This window comes from Bubalus bubalis, chromosome 10, assembly GCF_019923935.1.
Source record: "Bubalus bubalis isolate 160015118507 breed Murrah chromosome 10, NDDB_SH_1, whole genome shotgun sequence".
Taxonomy (NCBI): Eukaryota; Metazoa; Chordata; class Mammalia; order Artiodactyla; family Bovidae; genus Bubalus; species Bubalus bubalis.
The window spans coordinates 85,097,378-85,123,350 of record NC_059166.1 but is presented as its reverse complement, the minus strand read 5'-3'; the positions used below and the strand labels follow the sequence as shown (position 1 = coordinate 85,123,350).

The 25,973-nt window shown below is 39.9% G+C and overlaps 1 long non-coding RNA gene across 1 annotated transcript in view; it reads left to right on the top strand.

Annotated features, from left to right (window-relative positions):
- The first annotated feature begins 428 nt into the window (after window positions 1-428).
- LOC123327789 overlaps window positions 429-25,973 on the top strand; it is an 87,423-nt gene continuing 61,878 nt past the window's right edge. The window contains exon 1 of the long non-coding RNA XR_006542487.1: window positions 429-624. This is a non-coding gene — a long non-coding RNA (uncharacterized LOC123327789). The remainder of the gene's footprint in view (window positions 625-25,973) is intronic.

The window sequence follows — 25,973 nt, the reverse complement described above, 5'->3', positions numbered from 1 at the left end:
TAACATTAGTCATTTGAGCATAGCATTTCATGAACATTTGTACCCCCCTGCTCTTTTAAGACCATCCATCACTTTTATTCTGTTTTCTGCATCAACATTTTTCGTGCTGTTTGCAGTAATTTTCATTAGGAAAAGAAAAGTTTAAATACATACAGTGATGCTTTCGTGAAATGGAATTTTCAAAGACATTTTTTTACTTGGATTTGTTGCTACAATTTTAACATAGAAATGTTATACTCAGGAAAATAAGGGCATATTTTACCTTTGAAGGTAGGTTCAAATTTCCCTGAATACTTTTAATGTTTTCTTTCCTTTCTTTTTTAGTTTGACAAGAAACTATTTGTACATTCAGAATTTCTTTGTATTTCTTGAGATAGTTTTTCCTCATTGTTCCTTGATGTCAGCTCACCTAACTATCTGATTTCAGTATATTTTCTGGTTGGATTCCTGAGAGCTGGCAACATCAAACAGGTTTATTTAGCCATGTGATGCATAGAACTGCAGGAAGCAAGCAAAGGCTGTTAGCAGAAGCCAGGAGGAAATCTTTAAAAGCAGATGAGCCATGTCACACACGCTAAGGACATAAAGCAACTGCATTTTGCACCCTCCATAGAGATATTGATGGTAAGTAGCAGAATGCTGGGGCGCCAGAGCGCTTACGGAGGACCAATGCAGTGGTGGCTGCAGCTGAGAAGGAGCCGAGGATGCTGCAGCCACTGGTCACCAGGGTGACGGGGCAGAACTGCTGTTCCTGCAGCCTGGAAACAGTGAAGCTAGCCTCCAGTGAGAGCAGGGGGAAAAAAAAGCTGGAGTGACACAGCTCCTTGAGTGCATGGGTATTCTGGTCATCAGATCCAAAGACAGAGCTCTGCAGTTCTTTCAAGACAAAAACAAAAAGAAAGGCAGATAGCCGCAGGGTCAGCCCTTCCCCCTGACGGCTCTGCACATTGATTTGCTTTGCAGATTGATTGCTTTTGGCATTTGCAACCCTCCCGAACAACAGGAGGGGAAAATCCAGAGGCTGGGCCAAATTCACAAATGATGAAAGGGTGTGAAGACGCCTGTTTCATCACGTCAGTGGCTCTGGATAATAGCGCTTAAGAGTAATAACAGCTGGATTCAAGTTTTTTAAATGAAGGACGTGTTATTACTGGGGATATTGGGTCAGTGGGAGTCTGAGGGAGATGAAAGATGATTTGACATGCGTGGGTTTGATGCAGTACCTGGGGCGGGTGGCCACCAGACCAGCATGCCACGCTGTTCTGGGTCTTTGTTGGATGACTTTTCTCCCCTGGACTTGGGTGTTATGCCTTGGTTTGCAACCAGGATTCAGAAGGAGCACAGAACCTCTTCTATATTTATTACGGGGATTTTGTAAATTATATTATCCAGTAAATCTCACAGTGCCTTCTTCACGAAGATATCTAAGAGAAATTCATCCCAGAGCTTGGAGAGAAGGAAAGCCATGTTCTCCAGAGCAGTGGTGCTGTTTACCCATTTTTGGGCACTGAATAGAAAAACCTATTTTGGTCCTCATAGGTTGAGGGTTAGGATCAGACCTTCCATATACCTGGTTCGGTACTTTCATTCCTAACTTTGTTTTGCTGTCTTAACTTCATTTTTTTTTTTTTTAGTTTCATCTCTCTTTCTCATACCCATGTTTGCAGTGTAGCAGAGTATAAATGAACAGTAAATAAAAATTTTATTTTTAAATGACAAATTGTCATCAAAAGCATTACCCAAGTGGCCTGGTTGTTATAAAAGAAATATCCCCGATTTTTGAGAGGCATGCTGAAGTATAGGAATAAAATGATACGGGGCTGTGATTTGCTTTAAAATACTTCAACAATGTAAACAAGGGTAGGTAAAGCAAGGACAGAAATTTTTTGAAAAGTGTTGAATCTAAGTATTAGGTTGGCAGAAAAGTTTATTCAGGTTTTTCTATATATGTTTAAAATTTTTTATTTATGGTTTATTTATTTTTATGTCTGGCTGCAATGGGTCTTTGTTGCTCCTCGAGGGCTTTTTGTTAGTTGTGGCGAACAGAGGCTGCTCTCTGGGTGCGGTGCTTCTCTTGTGGTGAGTACCCCTGTTGCAGAGCATGGCCTCTAGGGCGCACGAGCCTCAGTAGTTGTGGCGTGTGAGCTCAGTAGTAGCCTGGGCTCTAGAGCACAGGCTGAATATTTGTGGTGCACGAGCTTAGTTGCTCCACAGCATGTGGAATCTCCCCGGACCAGGAATTGAACACATGTCTCCTGTATTGGTGGGTGGATTTTTAACCCCTGGACCACCAGGGAAGTCCTAAAATTTTTGATTAGAAGATATTTTCCATTTGAATCAAATTTCTGATGTAGTGGGAATCCAGGCTGTCTTGTGAATTTATGAATTTAAGTCTTGTGAATTTAAGATAAGTTTCTATCAGGAAACCCTTTGTTTATTGGTTGTTCATTTAGTCTCCTGAACTTGGTTTGGTGGTTGGTTGATTTGGTTTGGTTTTTCTCTCTCTGCCTATTCAGTTGAAGTCATAAAATCCAAGACAGAGTTTGAAGGCAGCAAATCTGAAATCCAAGCTACTTATGTTGTGCCAAAGTGAACATAGAAACCCTCCCATGTGCTTAGAAACACACTCTGCTTTCCTCCTTTATTGCCCAGATATATCCTCCTGAGCTGCCTTTTTCCTCTCCACTCAATCCAGATCCAGATCTGAGAATTTAAATCTAAAGAAGCACATAGTGCTGATTCATGATGAAAGTGCTATACTGACTTGCAAAGTTGAAAGCGCATAACAGACCTTGTACTCTTCCTGTGACATGCATGTTATTGAATTTGATTACTTTCCCTTTCTCTGCATGGGTCCACTCCTGCGTAAGACAATATTGCAATAGAGACTGGAATATAAGTCCGAAAAAAAAATCTATCATGGGCAGTCAGCTAGCTGTTTACTAAGGGATATGGTCATCCTAAGAGAAATTCATCATATGGCTTCAGAGCACAGTCACCCCTCCATATCCATAGGTTCTTCTGCAGTGCAGGTTCAACCAACCAACCATGGATCAAAAATCCTTGGGAAAAAAACTCCCAAAGTTCCAAAAGGCAAAATTTGAATTTGCCATGTGCAAGCAACTATTGACATATCGTTTACCTTGTTTTAGGTATTATAAGTAATCTGTAGATTATTTAAAGTAAACTGGAGGATGTTATAGGATATGTGCAAACACTAACAGAGGTTAAGTGTAATTACATCTGCTTCCTCTCCAATTCACCCTGATAAAATGATTGAGTAAAGGCACTTTGCTTTTGGGCTTGAAAAGCACAGGGGACTTTATCTTTCCAGGTGCCTTCATGAAATGCCCAAGGCTTATTCTGCTTGTCCTGATATTTTATTTTGTAATACCCGCTGGATCAACAAGAACCTGCAGGATCATTTCTCCAAACTGTCTGAAAGGCTGGTGCCTATGAACCATGGTCACAGCTCAGCCTTTAAGCCACTAAAAGCAAAATGCCCTGATCATTTTCAGCATCATCCAGGAAATTTTACTTTCTCTTTCTACATTCTTAATTCTAGGTGTATTTTTTAATGGGTCTGAAAGTGCCATTCTTATTATGATTTATAGTGGTAGTATTTCACCTAAAAGCCAATGCCATGTAATGCATACTACTTATTAATAGACTTTGGGGAAATATTAGTTTAACCATAGAAACTGACATTTTTATTTATTTATTTTTATTGAAGTATAGTGAGTTTACAATGTGTTAGTTTCAGATGTATAGCACAGTGATTCCATTATATATATGTATATTTTTTCAAATTATTTTCCATTAGAGGTTATTACAAGATATTGAATATAGTTCTCTATGCTATATAGTAGAGCCTTATTGGCTATCTATTTTTTATATAGTATTGTATATATTTTAATTCCAAACTCATAATTTATCCCTCCCCTCTTTTCCTTTCGGTAACCATGTTTGTTTTCTATATCTGAGTCTACGTTTTGTAAATAAGTTTATTTGTGTCTTTTTTTTTTACATTCCACATATAAGTGATATCATATATTTATCTTTGGCTTACTTCACCTAGTACGATAATCTCTAGGTCCATTCGTGTTACTGTAAATGCCATTATTTCATTCATTTTTATGGCTGAGTAGTATTCTATTGTGTATATGTATATATGTGTGTGTGTGTATATATGGATATATACATAATGGATACATCTTCCTTATTCATCTGTCAATGGACAGTTAGGTTGCTTCCATGTCTTGGCTGTTGTAAACAGTGTTGCAGCAAGCATTAGAGTGCATGTATCTTTTCATATTATATATATGTCTGGATATACGCCCAGGAGTGGAATTACAGGATCATATGTTAACTGTATTCTTAGTTTTTTAAGGAACCTCTGTTCTATTCGCCATAGTTGCTGTACCAATTTACATTTCCACCAACAGTGTAGGAGAATTCCTTTTTTTCCACACCCTCTATAGCACTAATTGTTTGTAAACAGTTTGATAATGGCCTTTCTAACCAGAGTGAGGTGATACCTCATTGTAGTTTTGATTTGCATTTCTCTAATAATTAGCAATGTAGAGTATCTTTTCATGTAACTCTTAGCCATCTGCATGTCTTCTTTGAAGAAATGTATATTTAGATCTTCTGCCAATTTTTGGATTGGGTTAGTTGTATATATACAGAGAGAGCTATGTTAGCTGTTTGTACATTTTGGAAATTAATCCCTTGTTAGTTACATCATATGCAAATATTTTCTCCTAGTTTGTAAGTTGATTTTTGTTTTGTTTATGGTTTTCTTTGCTTTACAAAATCTTTGAAGTTTGATTAGGTTCCATTTGTTTATTTTGTTTTTATTTCTATTACTCCGGAAGACAGATCCAAAAAGATATTGCTGCAATTTCTGTCAGAGAGACTTCTGCCTATGTTTTCCTCCAGGAATTTTTATAGTTTCTGGTCTTACATTTAGATTTTTAATTCATTTTGAGTTTATTTTTGTGTATGATTTTAAAGAATATTTTATTTTCATTGTTTTACACATAGCTTTTCAATTTTCCCTGCACTACTTGTTGAAGAGATTATATTTTCTGCATTGTATATTCTTTGTCATAGATTAATTGGCCATAGATATGCAGATTTATTTCTGGGCTTTCTATCTTGTTCCATTCATCTGTATGTCTGTTTTTGTGATAGTACCATACTATTTCAATTACAGTAGCTTTGTAATATAGTCTGGAGTCAGGGAGTCTGATTCTTCCAACTCTTGTTTTTCTTTCTCAAGATTGTTTTGGCTATTCAGGGTCATTTGTGTTTCCACACAAATTAAAAAAAAAATTGTTCTAGTTCTGTGAAAAATGCGATTGATAATTTGGTAGGGATTGCATTGAATCTGCGGAGAAGGCAATGGCACCCCACTCCAGTACTCTTGCCTGGAAAATCCCATGGACGGAGGAGCCTGGTGGGCTGCAGTCCATGGGGTCGCTAAGAGTTGGACACGACTGAGTGACTTCATTTTCGCTTTTCACTTTCATGCATTGGAGAAGGAAATGGCAGCCCACTCCAGTGTTCTTGCCTGGAGAATCCCAGGGACGGGGGAGCCTGGTGGGCTGCCGTCCGTAGGGTCGCACAGAGTCAGGCACGACTGAAGCGACTTAGCAGCAGCAGCAGCATTGAATCTGTAGATTGCCTTGGGTAGTATAGTCATTTTAGCAGTTTTGATTCTTCCAATCCAGGATTACAGTATATCTTTCTGTCTGTGTTGTCTTTGGTTTCTTTCATCAGTGTCTTACAGTTTTGGGATACAAGTATTTTGCCTCCTTAAGTAGGTTTATTCCTAGGTTTTTGTTTTTGCTTTTTTTTTGATGCGATGGTAAATAGGATTGTTTCCTTAATTTCTCATTCTGATCTTTTGTTGTTGGTGTATAGAAGTTTAAAAAATTTCTGTGTATTAGTTTTCCATCCTGAAAATTTACCAAATTCAGTGATGAGCTCTAGTAGTACAGCTAGTAGTTTTCTAATAGTTTTCTGGTAGCATCTCTAAGATTTCTCTATGTATAGTATCATGTCATCTACAGTGACAGTTTTGCTTCTTTTCCAGTTTGGATTCCTTTTATTTCTTTTTCTTCTCTGAATGCTGTGGCTAGGACTTCCTAGCCACAGTTTTTATACTTCAAAATGTCCAAATCTTGAAAACTTAATACGGTTCAACTTAACAATGATCTCTCTTATGCACAAATTTTTCTGTCTGTTATTTTACTTTTCAACTTGAGCCAGTTTCTATCAGTCATGGCCTGATGGGCACATGTCAATTTCCTGGGTGTTATCAGCGTTGCTGATCTGTGAGGTCAGAGCTGCAGGGGCCAAGAAATGCTCTTTGTCACCTGTCACGTGGGAGGCAAGGTCTGGTGTTCCCTACATTTGTCAGTAGACTCCTTAATGTCCATGTTTCCTAACTTCATTTCCTCTCTTTGTGTTTGAGAAAGATGTAATAGCCACACAGAAAGCTAAGAGTCTTAATCACTAAGTAGATTACCTATGTCAAAATTTAAATTCCCGTTGTCACAGGCCATGTTTCTAAAACTGGTATCAGTCCGGTTCAGTCACTGAGTCGTGTTTGACTCTTTGTGACCCCATGGACTGCAGTATGCCAGGCTGCCCTGTCCATCACCAACTCCCGGAGTTTACTCAAACTCATGTCCATTGAGTCGGTGATGCCATCCAACCATCTCATCCTCTGTTGTCCCCTTCTCCTCCCACCTTCAATCTTTCCCAGCATCAGGGTCTTTGCCAATGAGTCAGTTCTTCTCATCAGGTGGCCAAAGTATTGGAGTTTCAGCTTCAGCGTCAGTCCTTCCAATGAATATTCAGGACTGATTTCCTTTAGGATGGACTGGTTGGATCTCCTTGCAGTCCAAGGGACTCTCAAGAGTCTTCTCCAACACCACAGTTTAAAAGCATCAATTCTTTGGCACTCAGCTTTCTTTATAGTCCAACTCTCACATCCATACATGACTACTGGAAAAACCATAGCCTTGACTAGGCGGACCTTTGTTGGCAAAGTAATGTCTCTGCTTTTCAATATGCTGTCTAGGTTGGTCATAACTTTCCTTCCAAGGAGTAAGCATCTTTTAATTTCATGGTTGCAGTCACCATCTTCAGTGATTTTTGAGCCCCCAAATATAAAGTCTGTCACTGTTTCCATTGTTTTCCCCATCTATTTTCCATGAAGTGATGGCACCGGATGCCATGATCTAAGTTTTCTGAATGTTGAATTTTAAGCCAACTTTTTCCCTTTCCTCTTTCCCTTTCTTCAAGAGGCTCTTTAGTTCCTCTTCACTTTCTGCCATAAGGGTGGTATCATCTGCATATCTGAGGTTATTGATATTTCTCCCAGTAAAGAGTCAGACACAACTGAGCAACTGAACTGAACTGAACTGAACTGAATCTTGACTCCAGCTTGTGCTTCATCCAGCCCGGCATTTCTCATGATGTACTCTGCATATAAGTTAAGTAAGCAAGGTGACAATATACAGCCTTCATGTACTCCTTTCCTGATTTGAAATTGGTATACGTGTCATGAAAAACCAGCAGAGGATTGGCAAGCATGTTCAGTTTTACCAAGTGGTGAATGATTTAAATCACCATTTTTTGTACTGAAATAAACATAAATATACTATGAAGTAAAATACAAGTCATGTGAATTTTTAAGATTAAATATGACACTTGTTAGACATGTTTTGCCTTTGAGCTATTGCCACTCCCAGAACCAGGGGATAGGAGTTCCCTGTCATCCTCCAGTAGAAGGATTTTAGTGGAAGATTTGAGACCCTTAGTTTAGGAGATGCTTAGATTAGACAGTGAAGCCCATGCAACACTCTGGCAGCTACACTGTAAAATTAGCATAGAATAGGTTTACACTCATTTGTGGATTCAGTGACAGTATATATGATGATTGTCATGATAACAATCTAATATTTATTAAGTTCTTACAAGGGGCCAAAGTATTGGTGCACCAGTATCCCAGCGTCTGGAAAACTTATTTCCTGCAAGCCAAATTCAGCTCACTGCCTACTGTTACAAATAAAGTTTTATTGGAACACAGCCACACCAAATCATGCACATAATGTCTCTAGCTACATTCACTCTTCAATGGCATGTTTGGGAAGTTAAAAAGAGACTATATGTCCTGTGAAATCTAACCTCTTTATCAACTGACTCTTCAGAGACGAATTTTGCCAGCACCTGTATTTATGCATTTAATCGTCAAAGCAAGCTTATGAAGGACATTTTATTATTGACTTCATTTTACTGATGAGAAAATTAAGGCATGAGAGGTTATTTACCAGAAACATACTGCTACTGCTAAGTCACTTCAGTCGTGTCCGACTCTGTGCAACCCCATAGACGGCAGCCCACCAGGCTCCCCCATCCCTGGGATTCTCCAGGAAGAACACTGGAGTGGGTGGCCATCTCCTTCTCCAATGCAGGAAAGTGAAAAGTGAAAGTGAAGTCGCTCAGTCGTGTCTGACTCTTAGTGACTCCATGGACTACAGCCTACCAGGCTCCTCCATCCATGAGATTTTCCAGGCAAGAGTACTGGAGTGGGGTGCCATTGCCTTCTCCGAGAAACATACTGAGCTCATCAATGAATTTGATAACATTGCAGGCTACAAAACTAATACACAGAAAATTGTTGCATTTTTTATACACTAACAGTGAAAGATCAGAAGGAGAAAGTTCAAGAAGCAATGCAATTTACGATTGCATCAAAAAGAATAAAACACTGAGAAATAAACCTACTAAGGAGACAAGAAAACTGTACTCTGAAAACTCTAAGATGATGATGAAAGAAATCAAAGAAGACACAAACAGATGGAGAGGTTATTTAACTTACCCAAGGTCATAGAGCAAGTAAGTGTTAGAGCAGGGTTTGGAGTCCATTAGTCTGATTCCAAAATTTGTTATGTCTTAACTCGTTATTAGAGATCCTTCTATATCAGAAGAAACATACTCAAGATCATCTTTAAAAAAAAACCAAACAGACCCTAAGTTGATAAAAAAGAAATAAAAAACCCTAGTAGGTGACTCTAATATATACAGGCAGATTCTGCACCAACTGAGCTATCAAGGAAGCCCGTAATATATGTATCTATCACTAAAAAAGAAGGTGCCATGTCAGAACATGATCAGCAAGAAACCTAGCACATAGCCACAGAGATGTCTGAGAAGATCACAGCGTGTCCACATAATGCTCACTCCCTTCAGCCAGAGGGCAGTTCAGAGAACCTGAGTACCTAAACAAAGCCCACTAGAAACCACAGCTCTAGCAAAAAGCACTCTTCCTCAACTTAGCTCATAAATTTCAATTCCACACTTGTGCATTCCCCAAGTTGTTCTTTTTTACGTTATTGCCTTCCCAGTACCCACAGTGATGGAGACAGAGAGTTCAGACATTATCTAGGAAAACGCTGATAGTGGTGGGGAGTGTCAGATTTATGCTGTGGTGATCATGACAGTGGTGTTCTTTTCAATTTAATATTAAGGCTCCCCTAGGGCTAAGGTTAACCTCGAGGTCTTTCCCTGGATGGGTGGCTGTGCGGACGTAGGAGGGCTTAGAGGAGCTACTCCACGTTCAAGGTCAGGAGGGGCAGCGGTGAGGAGATACCCCTCGTCCAAGGTAAGGAGCAGAGGCTGCGCTTTGCTGGAGCAGCTGTGAAGAGATACCCCACGTCCAAGGTAAGAGAAACCCAAGTAAGACGGTAAGTGTTGCGAGATGGCATCAGAGGGCAGACACACTGAAACCATAATCACAGAAAACTAGTCAATCTGATCACACAGACCACAGCCAAGTCTAACTCAATGAAACTAAGCCATGCCCTGTGGGGCCATCCAAGATGGACGGGTCATGGTGGAGAGGTCTGACAGAATGTGGTCCACTGGAGAAGGGAATGGCAACCCATTTCAGTATTCTTGCCTTGAGAACCCCATGAACAGTATGAAAAGGCAAAATGATAGGATACTGAAAGAGGAACTACCTAGGTCAGTAGGTGCCCAATATGCTACTGGATATCAGTGGAGAAATAACTCCAGAAAGAATGAAAGGGATGGAGCCAAAGCAAAAACAATACCCAGTTGTGGATGTGACTGGTGATAGAAGCAAGGTCCAATGCTGTAAAGAGCAATATTGCATAGGAATTTGGAATGTTAGGTCCATGAATCAAAGCAAATTGGAAGTGGTCAAACAGGAGAGGGCAAGAGTGAACGTTGACATTCTAGGAATCAGCGAACTAAGATGGACTGGAATGGGTGAATTTAACTCAGATGACCATTATATCTACTACTGTGGGCAGGAATCCCTTAGAAGAAATGGAGTAGCTATCATGGTCAACAAAAGAGTCCAAAATGCAGTACTTGGATGCAATCTCAAAAACGACAGAATGATCTCTGTTCGTTTCCAAGGCAAACCATTCAATATCACAGTAATCCAAGTCTATGCCCCAATCACTAATGCTGAGGAAGCTGAAGTTGAATGGTTCCATGAAGACCTACAAAACCTTTTAGAACTAACACCCAAAAAAGATGTCCTTTTCATTATAGGGGACTGGAATGCAAAAGTAGGAAGTCAAGAAACACCTGGGGTAACAGGCAAATTTGGCTTTGGAATACAGAATGAAGCAGGGCAAAGAGTTTTGCCAAGAGAACGCACTGGTCATAGCAAACACCCTCTTCCAACAACACAAGAGAAGACTCAACACATGGACATCACCAGATGGTCAACACCGAAATCAGATTGATTATATTCTTTGCAGCCAGAGATGGAGAAGCTCTATACAGTCAGCACAAACAAGACCAGGAGCTGCCTGTGGCTCAGATCATGAACTCCTTATTGCCAAATTCAGACTGAAATTGAAGAAAGTAGGGAAAACCACTAGACCATTCAGGTATGACCGAAATCAAATCCCTTATGATTATACAGTGGAAGTGAGAAATAGATTTAAGGGACTAGATCTGATAGATAGAGTGCCTGATGAACTATGGAATGAGGTTTGTGACATTGTACAGGAGACAGGGATCAAGACCATCCCCATGGAAAAGAAATGCAAAAAAGCAAAATGGCTGTCTGGGGAGGCCTTACAAATAGCTGTGAAAAGAAGAGAAGCGAAAAGCAAAGGAGAAAAGGAAAGATATAAGCATCTGAATGCAGAGTTCCAAAGAATAGCAAGAAGAGATAAGAAAGCCTTCCTCAGCGATCAATGCAAAGAAATAGAGGAAAACAACAGAACGGGAAAGACTAGAGATCTCTTCAAGAAAATTAGAGATACCAAGGGTACATTTCATGCAAAGATGGGCTCGATAAAGGACAGAAATGGTATGGACCTAACAGAAGAAGAAGATATTAAGAAGAGGTGGCAAGAATATACAGAAGAACTGCACAAAAAAGATCTTCACAACCCAGATAATCACGATGGTGTGATCACTGACCTAGAGCCAGACATCCTGGAATGTGAAGTCAAGTGGGCCTTAGAAAGCATCACTATGAAAAAGCTAGTGGAGGTGATGAAATTCCAGTTGAGCTATTTCAAATCCTGAAAGATGATGCTGTGAAAGTGCTGCACTCAATATGCCAGCAAATTTGGAAAACTCAGCAGAGGCCACAGGACTGGAAAAGGTCAGTTTTCATTCCAATCCCAAAGAAAGGCAATGCCAAAGAATGCTCAAACTACCGCACAATTGCACTCATCTCACACGCTAGTAAAGTAATGCTCAAAAATTCTCCAAGCCAGGCTTCAGCAATACGTGAACCGTGAACTTTCTGATGTTCAAGCTGGCTTTAGAAAAGGCAGAGGAACCAGAGATCAAATTGCCAACATCTGCTGGATCATCGAAAAAGCAAGAGAGTTCCAGAAAAACATCTATTTCTGCTTTATTGACTATGCCAAAGCCTTTGACTGTGTGGATCACAATAAACTGTGGAAAATTCTGAAAGAAATGGGAATACCAGACCACCTGATCTGCCTCTTGAGAAACCTATATGCAGGTCAGGAAGCAACAGTTAGAACTGGGCATGGAACAACAGACTGGTTCCAAACAGGAAAAGGAGTACATCAGGGCTTTATATTGTCACCCTGCTTATTTAACTTCTATTCAGAGTACATCATGAGAAATGCTGGGCTGGAAGAAGTACAAGCTGGAATCAAGATTGCTGGGAGAAATATCAATCACCTCAGATATGCAGATGACACCACCCTTATGGCAGAAAGTGAAGAGGAACTAAAAAGCCTCTTGATGAAAGTGAAGGAGGAGAGTGAAAAAGTTGGCTTAAAGCTCAACATTCAGAAAACGAAGATCATGGCATCTGGTCCCATCACTTCATGGGAAATAGATGGGGAAACAGTGGAAACAGTGTCAGACTTTATTTTTGGGGGCTCCAAAATCACTGCAGATGGTGATTGCAGCCATGAAATTAAAAGACGCTTACTCCTTGGAAGGAAAGTTATGACCAACCTAGATAGCATATTGAAAAGCAGAGACATTACTTTGGCAACAAAGGTCCGTCTAGTCAAGGCTATGGTTTTTCCAGTGGTCATGTATGGATGTGAGAGTTGGACTGTGAAGAAAGCTGAGCGCTGAAAAATTGATGCCTTTGAACTGTGGTGTTGGAGAGGACTCCTGAGAGTCCCTTGGACTGCAAAGAGATCCATCCAGTCCATTCTAAAGGAGATCAGTTCTGGGTGTTCTTTGGAAGGAACGATGCGAAAGCTGAAACTCCAGTACTTTGGCCACCTCATGCGAAGAGTTGACTCATTGGGAAAGACCCTGATGCTGGGAGGGATTGGGGGCAGGAGAAGGGGACGACAGAGGATGAGATGGCTGGATGGTATCACCGACTCATTGGACGTGAGTTTGAATGAACTCTGGGAGTTGGTGATGGACAGGGAGGCCTGGCGTGCTGTGATTCATGGGGTCGCAAGGAGTCGGACATGACTGAGTGACTGAACTGAACTGAGGGCTAAGGTGATGAAGACTTTATAAAATTCTTAAATCCTTCAATTGTATGTGAATACATGGTAAGTAGAACAAGTGGTCTTGTAATCAGGCTTCTATTCATTGAGATGCTCTGCTAATTGGGATTCCTGTGCTTCTAGAATGATCTCAGGAAGTGTTGAGAGTGCTTCTTAATTATTCAAAACCTATGTTCATCATAGTTTCAATGTTAAAGGTATTTGATCTGCCTGGTTCCTTTTAAAATGTATTATACATAGGGTATACAATTTGATTTTTAAAATTATTTATTTTTGGTTTTCTGGATCTTCATTGTTGCACTTGGGCTTCTCTCTAGTTGTGGCGAGTTGGGGCTACTCTTCTTTGCAACGTGTGGGCTTCTCATTTCAGTGGCTTCTCTTGCTCATAACACAGGCCCTGGGACACATGTGCTGCAGTAGTTCCAGCACACAGGCCCCGTAGTTGCGGCTCACAGGTTCTAGAATGTGGGCTCAGTGGTTGTGGTGCACACGCTTAGTTGCTGTGTGGCATGTGAAATCTTCCCTGACCAGGAGGGATCAAACCCATGTCCCCTGCATTGGCAGGTACAGCAGACTCCCATCCACTGTACCACTAAGGAAGTCCTGTTTGCTTTTAAAGTGGAAGCAGTTAGTTTAAAATCCTTGGTAATTTTCTGTTTCTAATGATGAAAATATCAGCTTACCTTTGGAACTGGCTTCATTTTGTGGGAGAAAAAATTTCCAGATAGTCCCTTGTGTGATAAAAATGTAAAGGAAGTAGCATCCAAGTGTTGAGGAAAGAGACAGCTGGGTGTTTGTGGGGTTGGGCCCCAGGCTCTGGCTCTGTAGGTAAATGGGGGTCTCATAGCCTGCCAGCATCCAACTGACTCCTCCACTCTCAGGGTCAGAGTTGTCAAAGTGGCCTGATGGGACTCAAAAGCCCTAGTAGAGGCCAGATGGCCAGCAAGGGCCATGAAGTCCTGAGATATAGTCTGCCGTAAGCCTGAAGAGTTTGCAGTTGTAACCTTGGTTCCATGCCAAGGCTTTAATCAGCTGAGCAGAACACTAATGCTGAATTCAGGGCACAGCCTATCTTAGAACCTCTTTGCACCAGTAACCCCAGCACTGTGGGTGTGTCCTGGGTGGAAATGGGTTGAGGGTGTGATTCGGCAGAGCTCATCCCTAAAGGCCTTGACATCCAGGTTGTGTCTGTGGTGGGACACCTGAGGCTGAATCTACAGAGGAAGAAGCATGGCTTGCTGCTCCCCAGAGAGCTCTGCACAGAAGAGAGACGGTGAGAGTGCACCCAGTGGGCCACCCTGTCCGCCCAACTTCGCACCAGGGGGCGGGAGGGGATGTCCAGTGTTCAGGTGTCATCTTACAGCTGGACACAGGTCCACCCAGTGGGCCACCCTGTCCGCCCAACTTCGCACCAGGGGGCGGGAGGGGATGTCCAGTGTTCAGGTGTCATCTTACAGCTGGACACAGGTCTTGACAACCTCTGACTTGGAGCAGTGAGAAGATCCACTGACTATTAGTCTCTAAATGATGTTATTTCCTCACCTCACTGAATGATGAATACTTCTGTGCACGTGAATTCATTGAGCCCATTGAGGACTATTCATGACTGGCCATCTCTGCTGCTCTATTTCTTCCAATAACCAGCTCTTTTAAAATGTTTGAGTCATGAGTCTTTCAAATGTAAAATTTATCTTAGGGTATGATGATGATCATCCTTTTCCACTGATATGAGGTATATGTATATTTGGTAGACATAGGGATCTTACCAAACTAGTAAAGAGAAATCTTAAGCAGATAAAACTCTTCATGTATAAGCTAGGAGCAATCTAAAATATTTGTCCCTCCACAAAAAAATCATATATATATATATATATATATATAATATGTGTAGTTGAGTACCTAGCAGTGTAATTTAGTATTTTACTGATCATCTGATATCTCATTAGAATGAATATGTAACTACAACTTCAACTGGGTAGTTCTATTAACTGTCTTTGATCCTCTTCAAGAATTGCTGTCTAAGGCTATCATTTAGATAATAATGGCCCTTCTTCAAGTCCAAAAAAAAAAAAAAAAATGTTTTTAAGCACTAGCTATTTCTCTAGGAGTTAAGAAATATGTTTACCTTATAGTAACACACACAATCAGGAGTCTCTCCCCTGGCTTTTTCCCCTTACTTGCAAAAATCTTTATAAAAAGACATCTTGCTTGGAAAAAGAGATTCCACAACGGTCACTGGGAGGTTGGGGAAAAGTTCAAGTGTTTTGAAGCAGCATCCTTGTACAGCAAAGCCCTACCTTATTGACTTTTGAATGTCCCTAGGCACCAGCACAGTGTCTGGCACATAGAAGGTCCTCACATCTGATAAATTGCTCCATTTTTTAAAAATTGACATTCTGTTGATTTGTAATGTTGTGTTAGTTCCAGGTATATACAGCAAAGTGATTCAGTTACACACATATATATATATCTATTCTTTTCCAAATTCTTTTCCCATTTATGTTATTACAGAATCATGAGCAGAGTTCCCTGTGCTATACAGTAGGTCCTTGTTGTTTATCTTCTGTATGTATAGTAGAGTGTATATGTTCATCCCAAACTCTTAATTTATCCCTCCTCTCCTTCCCCCTTTGGCAAGCATAAGTTTGTTTTCTGTATCTGTGAATCTATGTCAGTTTTGTATATAACTTCCTTTGTATCACTTTTTAAAGATTCCACATATAAGCAATATCATATGATATTTGTCTTTGCTTACTTGACTTAGTATGATAATCTCTAGGTCCATCTATGTTGCTGCAAATGGCATTATTTTATTCTTTTCTATGGCTGAATAATATTCCATTGTATAAGTATACCACATCTTTATCCATTCCTCTATTGATGAACATTTAGGTTGCTTCTGTGTCTTGGCTGTCGTGAATGGTGCTGCTGTGCACATTGGGATGCACATATCTTTTCAAATTATGGTTTTCTCCAGATACATGCCCAGGATGGGATTGCTGGGTCTTATGGTAACTCTAATTTTAGTTGTTTAAGCGGTCTCCATACTGTTCTCCATAGTGGCTTCACCAATTTGCATTCCCACTAACAGTATAAGGATTCCCTTTCCTCCACACCCTCTCCAGCATTTGTTATTTGTAGACTTTTTAAAGATGGCCATTCTGATTTATGTGAGGAGATAACTCGTTATAAACTGCCCCATCTGAACATGATTGTAGCTGGATAGATTTTGTGTTAGAACTCATTCAGGTGCAAGTGACAGAGAAACTCATACTGACTTAAGTGATGAATGAATTCTTGGTTCATATGATTAAAATACCCCAAACCAGGTCTTTATCCCCTTCCCCTTCTCCTTCCCCCACTCTCCATCGCCCCATCTCCCTCTGCCATATCTCAGGTCAAGTTTCCTTTTGGATGTTATCACCATGTAGTAATTCAAGCAGTTCCTGGTCAAGATAACTTTTTTCTTTTCCCAACTATTCTATAAAGGTCCCCAGATTTATTTCATTGACCCAGTTTGGAGCATGTGCCCTTCCTGAACCAATCCAGTGGCTGAGAAATTTGAATCTCTGATCAGCCAACCTGGATCATAGGCTTAGCCCTGAAGTTACTACTCTCACTTGGATAAGATTGGAAAAGTGGTGGTTCTCCCCCCAAATATGGGTTATTTTACTAGAAAAAAAAATATATATATATACCAGGCAAACAAAACAACTGTTTCTAGGTTGGGTTTTGTTTTTTCCTTTACAACAGATAAACACATCTGTGTCTTTCCCAAGTTCGGTAATGGTTGAACAGTAATCTTCCTCCATTTCCACGAGAAGGAAGCTGTTCACATAATGACTGTAGAGAAAAGGGAAACACAAGAGAGGTGAGAGGCGTAGCCAGGCTGACTTCCCCTGCATACCCAGCTGTCCTCTTAAAACTGCAAAGTCCTTTAAACATTCAAGGCTTTGATATTTTGGCTCATATTATACATTTCAACACCTTATTATTTGTGTTTGATGTCTGGGTTAGTAATATTAATGAAAAAAAGAACCATCTGGGACAACTTTTTTTTCCCTTTCTCATGTGGCTTCTTTATGGATAAGCAAAAAATGTTAATTATTTAAGCAAAAGTGTTTTTAATATGGAGCCATAGTGGTGTTTTGAATGAATTTTATCACTGTACTATCCACTTTCAGTTCCAGAAAAACAGAAACAGATTGCTTTGTATTCATGAGGAAGTGTGGAAATCGCCGCTAGAAATGCATTTTAGAATTTGCCCAAAATATTAATCTGCAAAATTATAATCTTTGTTATTAAGCTTTGTTACAGAATAAGAAAAAAACTCAGTAAACCTGTTTAAATGATCTCTCATAAAATTGTAAAATTTCTGAAACTATTCTTAAATTCAAAAAGCCACAGACACATGATATTCACAGGGAAAGGGGGATTTTTGAAATCAAATTCTTGAAAATAACAGATTGGCATCATTAAATCAGGTGAATTCTGGTAATTACTGAAATATAAGACACCTGGATTAAAAAAAATGTAAGTATTTAAGCACATAGGGAAAGCACAGAGAGATGATGTAAAATGCATAAATTTGAATTCTTATCCTATTGAAAGTCACAAAAATAAGAAACACATGAAATACTCTTGGCTTCCTGGGCAGAAATGAGTACATCAACACTTCAGGCTATGACAATGCATATTAATCCATTATGGATAAACCAATTAAAAAGGGCTTGATTACCAAATGTAAGACAACGAAAGGCAGTGCTCTTCAAGTAAACATAAGCGGTTACTAGTGTACATGGCAGTGGCCCTAAGAGCCCTATTATGTGTAGCTTTAAAGGCCCCAGATCCTCACCTTCTGTGTGAACTGCATCCTAATCCCGTCTGCCTACAGACACCCATCTCTTCTGGTCACTACCCTCTTTCTCTCACTTCACCGAACAAGAACAAACTTCTTGTCATCTTTCTTCTTGAATCCAGCCATGTTGCATTCTTTCAGGGTAGAAAAACCTCTCATCCAAACAGTGGGACTACTTAACATGTAAAAAAATAATGGCACAGGAAAAAAAAAAAATCATCATCAGTAAGAAATATCTAGGGTCTTAGATGCCTCATTTCATGCAGGTGACAGAGTCATGAAATTATTTTTTTCATCAAAGGTTTTTATCTATTTATCATGGAATTAGAATATTGAACTATGAAAAGCATGCTGGGAATTTACAATCAGCTAAGAAACGTGTTCTCTCTGCCTGTTGACAGTTCACAGCGAGAATGAGCTTGGTGATTCATGTTGTTAACCTGTGTCTTGGCCTGTGTCTCAGTTGCATATTTTGCATGATTTTAAGGAAGAAGAGATAAAAATGTCCATGTTTACTTGCATAAAAAATTTTAAGATTATAACAGAAATTTTTTTAACATAAGCACAAATTTCCTCCTCATTGACACTCATCATTCATTCCATTTATTTATGTGCTTCACATTGCTCTTCTATAGATAATGCACTTAACAACAATTTTATTCACTTTTTGTAAACTCTACAATTACTAGGGACTAAATACTTTCTCTTTGTTGTTAATTCCCTGAAGAGTAAACTGCATTCTTTGAAGTAGAGCATCTACTTAAGTATATGACAACATATTCTCAAAATGCAATCTACAATGTAATAACCTGAACTTTAGACAATCATCTTTATTTAATAAGGATTATTTCCTTCCACTCAGATGTTGATATTTTAATATTGTCAAGTGTATAATCGTAAACTTAGTAATTTTCATCCAGGAAATGAAATTCCTAAACAGTCCATATGTAATCATTCTCAACTGTCTGTCTTTAGAGCCATCTGTCATGCCTTTTTAAGGTCCTTCGAGTCAGCCTAGAATATTGAAATTGGCATAAAATAGGTCTTTGTTTGTGGGCAAAGAAAAAATCATTTCAGTCTCCAGTTTTATGAGATTTGTTTTTACCAGGTTTGGTTCAAATCCAGCTCCACAAATGAGACACCCCTAAAGAGAGTATAACAGGTGTAACTAACCATCAATTGGTTAAAGTCTTGCTGCTGCTGCTGCTGCTAAGTCACTTCAGTCATGTCCGACTCTGTGCGACCCCATAGACGGCAGCCCACTAGGCTCCTCTGTCCCTGAGATTCTCCAGGCAAAAATACTGGAGTGGGTTGCCATTGCCTTCTCCAATACATGAAAGTGAAAAGTGAAAGTGAAGTTGCTCAGTCGTGCCCGACTCTTAGCGACCCCATGGACTGCAGCCCACCAGGCTCCTCCATCCATGGGATTTTCCAGGCAAGAGTACTGGAGTGGAGTGCCATTGCCTTCTCCGGTTAGTATCAAAGTATATTTACTAAAAACTGAGAAACTGAAGGCTTTTAGTTTGGCAGATACTGGATTATGGCCTCAACATCCCATCCAGTTCAGCATTTGTCCTGGATATTTTAATATTTACTTCAATATTATTACCAAGAGTTGAATGAAAGTCACTTGGAATGGGTTTGGTAGACCTCCACTTTGCATGTCCAACTTCTGACAGGTGTGTGCAGAGAAGAGCTGTTGCTTTGACATGGGTTAGATCTGAAGGGTGGCCAGCAACAGCCTATTCTCTCTTTTATTGACCTGTTCACATGGACATAACTAACACTCACCCATCAGAGACGGCATGCAAAGCTTTCCTGATAAAACAAACATGGTGGCAAATGTGGTATCTTAGTCCGCTTCAGTCAGTTCAGTTCAGTCGCTCAGTCGTGTCCGACTCTTAGCGACCCCATGAATCACACCATGTCAGGCCTCCCTGCCCATCACCAACTCCCGGGGTTCACTCAGACTCAAGTCCATCAAGTCAGTGGTGCCATCCAGCCATCTCACCCTCTGTTGTCCCCTTCTCCTCCTGCCCCCAATCCCTCCCAGCATCAGAGTCTTTTCCAATGAGTCAACTCTTCACATGAGGTGGCCAAAGTACTGGAGTTTCAGCTTTAACATCATTCCTTCCAAAGAAATCCCAGGGCTGATCTCCTTCAGAATGGACTGGTTGGATCTCCTTGCAGTCCAAGGGACTCTCAAGAGTCTTCTCCAACACCACAGTTCAAAAGCATCAATTCTTCGGCACTCAGCCTTCTTCACAGTCCAACTCTCACATCCATACATGACCACTGGAAAAACCATAGCCTTGACTAGATGGACCTTTGATGGCAAAGTAATGTCTCTGCTTTTGAATATGCTATCTAGGTTGGTCATAACTTTCCTTCCAAGGAGTGAGCGTCTTTTAATTTCATGGCTGCAGTCACCATCTGCAGTGATTAGTCTGCTTAGGCTGCCACAAAAAAACCATAGACTTAGGTTTAAACAACAGAAATTTATTTCTTGAAGTACTAAAGGCTGGGATATCCAAGATCAAGGGGCCAGCTGGTTTGCTTCCTGGTGAGACCTCTCTTTCAGGCCACCTCCTCCCAACACCCTCACATAGCTTTTCTTCTGTGCTCATGTGGTGTCTCTTCTTAAAAGGATACCAATTCTATTGGATAAGGGCCCACCCACATGACCTCATTTAACTTTAATTACTTCCTTAGAGGTCCTAGCTGCAAATATGGTCACACCAAGGGGTTAAGGCTTCAACATATGAATTGAGGGAGTGGATGCAAACATCAGCCTGTAACACATGGGAAATAATAATCAAGTGCATGTCAAATAAATGCAAAAAAATAGAAACTGAGCAGTCCTGCGCAACAAATCTTCCCAATACTAATTGACTTAAAATAACTATTTATTGGGTTTTCCAGGTGGTGCCATGGTGAAGAATCCACTTGCCAATGCAGGAAACACAGGAGATGCAGTTTCTATCCCTGGATTGGGAAGATGCCCTGGAGAAGGAAATGGCAACCTACTCCAGTATTCTTCCTTAGAAAATTCCATGGACAGAGGAGCCTGGTGGCCAAGCTACAGTCCATGTGTTTGTGAAGAGTCAGACGTGATTGAACATGCACACACACACAACTATTTAATCCTCACAATTCTGGTGTTCAGGAATTCAGATAATACTCAGAAGGGAAAGTTCCTTTCTGCATCATGTGTTGCTGGTTGCAGATTCTGTGATAGCCTTCCTCACATGTTTGGTTTCTTAACTGGTTGCTTGAAATGACTGGGGTCTGGCTAGGTCTCACTCTCTGGCTCTTTCTCTCTCTCTCATTTACTTCCTCCCTCCTCATAGACTCTTCTACTCCAAAGCCTCTATTTCTCCATGTGGCCTCTCTTTACAAGGATTCTTTAAATGTCCTCTGGTTTCCCCTGTAATTGAAAACAGAAGCTATACGAACTTTGAAGGCCTGGACTCAGAAATCCCAAACTGTCATTTCTGCTGCATTCAACTTGTCAAAGTGAATCACAAGTCCAGTGCAGATCCAAGGTATGGGGAGACAGACCTGCCTTCTTGGTCAGAGAAGTGGAACAGGAATACAGGGATGAGATGAGTTATCATTGGCTCTAGCTGCTGACAAACCCACCACAGTCTGCCCTCAGGGCACTGACATTTACATCACTTCCACATGTAAACCTTAGTCAGCGCCTGTAATCTCCAAGTCTTGTCCAATTTGATACTAGGTTCTATTCCCAGAATTTCTTGAACTATATTTATATGCATTATTATTTATTAATCTTCAGAAAATTTTTATTTAAAAAATGTTTTTTGAGTTGAATGATTTTATAGGTCAATAAATATAAGGAAAATAATTTTTCATCTTATAAATGAGTTTTTCTAGAAACTGTAAATGTCCCAGTATATATTTTTGGTTTTATAATCACCATTCACAATTGTCTAGTATATTACTTTCTGCAATGATAGAAGCACTATCTGATTCTGTAGCAATCAGCCATATTTAAATATTGAGCACTTGAAATATGGTTTGTATACCGAGGAATTAAATTTTAAATGCTAATTTTAATTAATTGAAATTTCTCCAGATGTGACTAGTGACGACTATACCGGACAGTTCAGATCTAACAAGTCCTTTTGCTGGTTAAGTGGTATATAATTCTTTTCTTTCAAAAAACTTAAAGAAGAACATAACTGTGTTGTCTACTAATACTTTGGATGAGGCATGGCAACCACCCATGGTCACAGGGCAAGGAATATATGGCATATGCACATTAGGAGAATAATTCCAGGAAGATTTACTAAATGGACTATTGATAAGTATGAGTAGGATATAGAAAAACACCTTCAAATAGTACAATACCCTAGGGATAGTAACAGGAAAGTTGTTACTGTCTTTGGGCCCGAAGGGATAAGAGGATGGAGAGTTGCCCAGAAGTCACAAAAAAATAGTCACAGGTGTCACCTTGAAAGAAGAGAAAACTTAGCAGGGAAAGAGCCGGGAGAATAGATATCCTTCTCTTCGCATCATCTCCTGCCAAAAGATCTTCATTGGCCAAACCCAACTGGAAGCAAGAGGGCAAGAAAGCACGTTGATGTAGTCTGGACAGGTCAGCCTCCAGACACAAGGTGGGGTTGAAGAGGATGACTGGGATGTAGAAAGGTAAGTAGAAGATACACAGACTGTAAAAACATGAAAACTATATTGTGTTATAAATTACTACATAGGTGCTTCCCTGTCAGTCCAGTGGTTAAGATTCTGTACTTCCAGTGCAGGGGTATGGGTCCAATACCTTGCTGGGAAACCAGGATCCTGCATGCCGTGCAACATGGCCAAAAAATAATAAATAAAGACATATTAAAATAAATTACTCTGTTTTTGGCATGCAACTCAAATGGAATTCAAGGAATTGAGTGACACTGCTGTAACAGATTCTTTCTTTCTTACTTATGTGAACAAGATTTTTTCAATCTGAACTCTTTCATTTGAGCAGCAAGTGATTCATCCAAAGGTATACAAAACTGAATGGAAGGGAAAGCCCCATTCAACTCACATTTTACAAAAATATTAGACTTAGCAAATGTTTAATGTGTTTAGATATTTGAGTCAATGATGAGTTTTCTTATAATTAGCTTCAGGTGAGTGAAAACCTTTTCAAAGGTGGTGGATGGAAGCATCAGCCGTTTGTGATGAGGCAGCCATTGCACTCTCCGCCTGTGGGCTGGGTGCCTTGGGTTCTAATCTGCCACCACTTGTTTGCTCGGGAGCATCAGGTAAGTTACTTTACAGTACTGTTTAAATATGTGTTGTATCAGTCAGCCTTTGCTGCAATAGCACTGTGTAACAAACAACCATAAAATTTCAATAGCATAAAGCAATAAGCATTCATTTCTCACTCCACACCTGTGGATTGCTTAGAGTTGCCTCACACTACAGGTTGGGCTCATGTCAGCTCCAAGAGCCTATCATTCTCCCTAGACCAACAGCTAAACAAAGCATGTTCTTCTCATGGCAAAAAAGCAGGAACGTGAGATATTAATCTTCTTTAAAATAAAGCTTTTTGATGAAGTTTTCAATTTTCTTTTGCTTTATATGTCATTCTGAAATCTTGTATTTTTATTGGAATTTCAATAGAGAATACATTATTATCTAAAAAGTACCTTGATTGTAAGCCAACTTTATGCTTCAGTCAAAAGGCCGGTATATTCTGTTCTCTGCAAGAGTCTGCCTCTTGTCTGCACAAAACAAACTACATGAATCCCGAACAACATGAAAGAAAATGGAGAGATATCATTTTACTTCGGTTCTAAATTCATTTTGAAAATAATTTTTTTTCTCCTTCTTTTGATAAACCTGTCTTTTGGACTATCTGAGCAATTCTGTAGCATCTACTGAACTTAAATAACTTGGGGAACCCATCATATGTGCTAGCTAAGAGATTTATCTTGCACCTGAGCAGATAAGGCAGGGTTCAAGGGGAATTTATGGATCCTCCCATTGTTCGGCCTGTATGTCTTATTATCACAAGCCAACGAAGTTTTAATTTCACCTTCTTCTGTTTTCTGGTGAGTAAACAAAGTAGAATTGTTTTGATAAAGAGACCTAACTGGAGAAGTTGATGTATTACACCTTTGCAGATAACTCAGATTTATGAGCTTAGGGGAACAATTTACCGATTCCTTCCTCCCAAATCATCTGTTTAACTTGTGAGATTCTGATAATAAAGTTAATAAACACCTTTTTTCATCTAGTATTGCTATAAATTGTCTGAGAGATAATCTCATGCTCTTGGACAGGCTGAAAGCATCTATTGAGATCAAGTCTTTACTACTAATGTGGAAGATGGTAGAGTCTACTGGCTAAAGAGCCAAAGAATTCCTTTCTTCACAAGTGGTGTTCAAACATTGGTGGATTATACTTGTTTCAAGAAAGAAAATTCTAATCGGCAGTGACTGAGTGTGAATAATAGCCTTGGTTTTTTAGCAGCTGTTCTTGTTCATTCTAGCTTAAATGTTTCACGGGGTGGTTGCTTCCTTAGAGTGAGATGCTAGAAGCCTCACCATAGAGATGGGAGGTGTCATGTCACAGGAAGTCCCGGCTACTCCTCTTCCCTCTCAAATTCGGACAGAAATATTTATGCCCCACTTGATACGTTTGACTTCTCCATTTTCAGAAATGTGTGTATAAGGTCTACACAGCCATTCACTATGATACTTCCTTAAAATCTTTAGTGACAGGAGAAAGTTCTCTTGGGAGGATCAGACAATTTCTACGCAAAGAAAACTAGGATATAAAACTTTTAAAATAGTACAATTCTCATTGAGACAGAAATAAAGTTACCTGGAAGTAAATGTATTTAAATGTTAGTAGTGGGCTTTGGGGCTACTATTATTCCTTCTCTTGCACTTTCCTGTATTTATGAATTATTTACAGGGAGCAAGTGTTACTAGAATAGCTCAAAAGTTCCTAAAAATCATGAGACACAGCTTTCTCCCTCCTCATTCTTAAACTATTCTGGAAAGATAACATTGTACACATTAAAAACTAGTTATTAAAGGGACATTTCTCTGTACTTAATATCTCGTAATGGAAAAGAAGCTGAAAAAATATAGATATGTATATGTGTAACTGAATCAGTATGCTGTACACTTGAAATTGACACAACATTGTAAATTAACTATACTTCAATTAAAAAAGCTTTTTAAAAGTGGGGGGGAGAGACTTTTCTAAACTTCCCAAAGTGTCTATCTTCTGTCATTTTTTTCCTTCACACTCTTCTTGGTGATCTCAGTCAATGTCACAACTTCAGACATTGATCCTGACACATAAACACCTGTGGCCTGTGTAGGCAGCCCTGGCCTTGATCTTTAGTTTCATTCCTGCAATGCCGTCCATCTTCCGGACAGCTCCGTATGGATGTCTTGTCAGCACATTCAAGAAACCCCAAAACAAGCTCATGAATTTGAGTCCTCCAAGTTGGCTTATCCCGCTTCTGGCTTTGTTCCTTTTAATGACACCACTTTCTCTAGGTCATTAAGAAGGGATTTCTCACTGTTATCTTGAGGCTACCATATCTTTCACAGACAGTCATCATCATATTCCATCTTAACAGTGTTGCTCACATTTAATTGCTCCTTTCCATTCCCTCTAACAATATCCTAATGATACCTCTCACTTTGTTGATAGCAGTATACTTACTAAGGGCTTTGCATTCCTCAAATTTAATTCTCACAGCAGCCCTAGAAGGTAGGTCCTCTTCTTATCATCCCATTTTGCAGTAGCTTCCCTGAGGTCACAGAGTTTATATGCAGAGCTGGATTTACCCAGAGAACAAAGTCCAAGTTGTTTAGGTGGGTGCTTAGGGCTCCCCAGTTGACACCCACCCCCTTCAGCTTTACCTGCCACTTGTCACTCTGGCTGGATGGGTCTCCCACCTCACCCACCCCCAGCTGTGTTCCCAGGTCCTGCCTTCACTCATTTGAGTTCAAACTTCTATTTTCACATCTCACTACTCATCCCAACTGCCATGCGTATATTCTCCCTTGCAAAGGAGTGTTTGGGTTTTTCACTGAACCAGA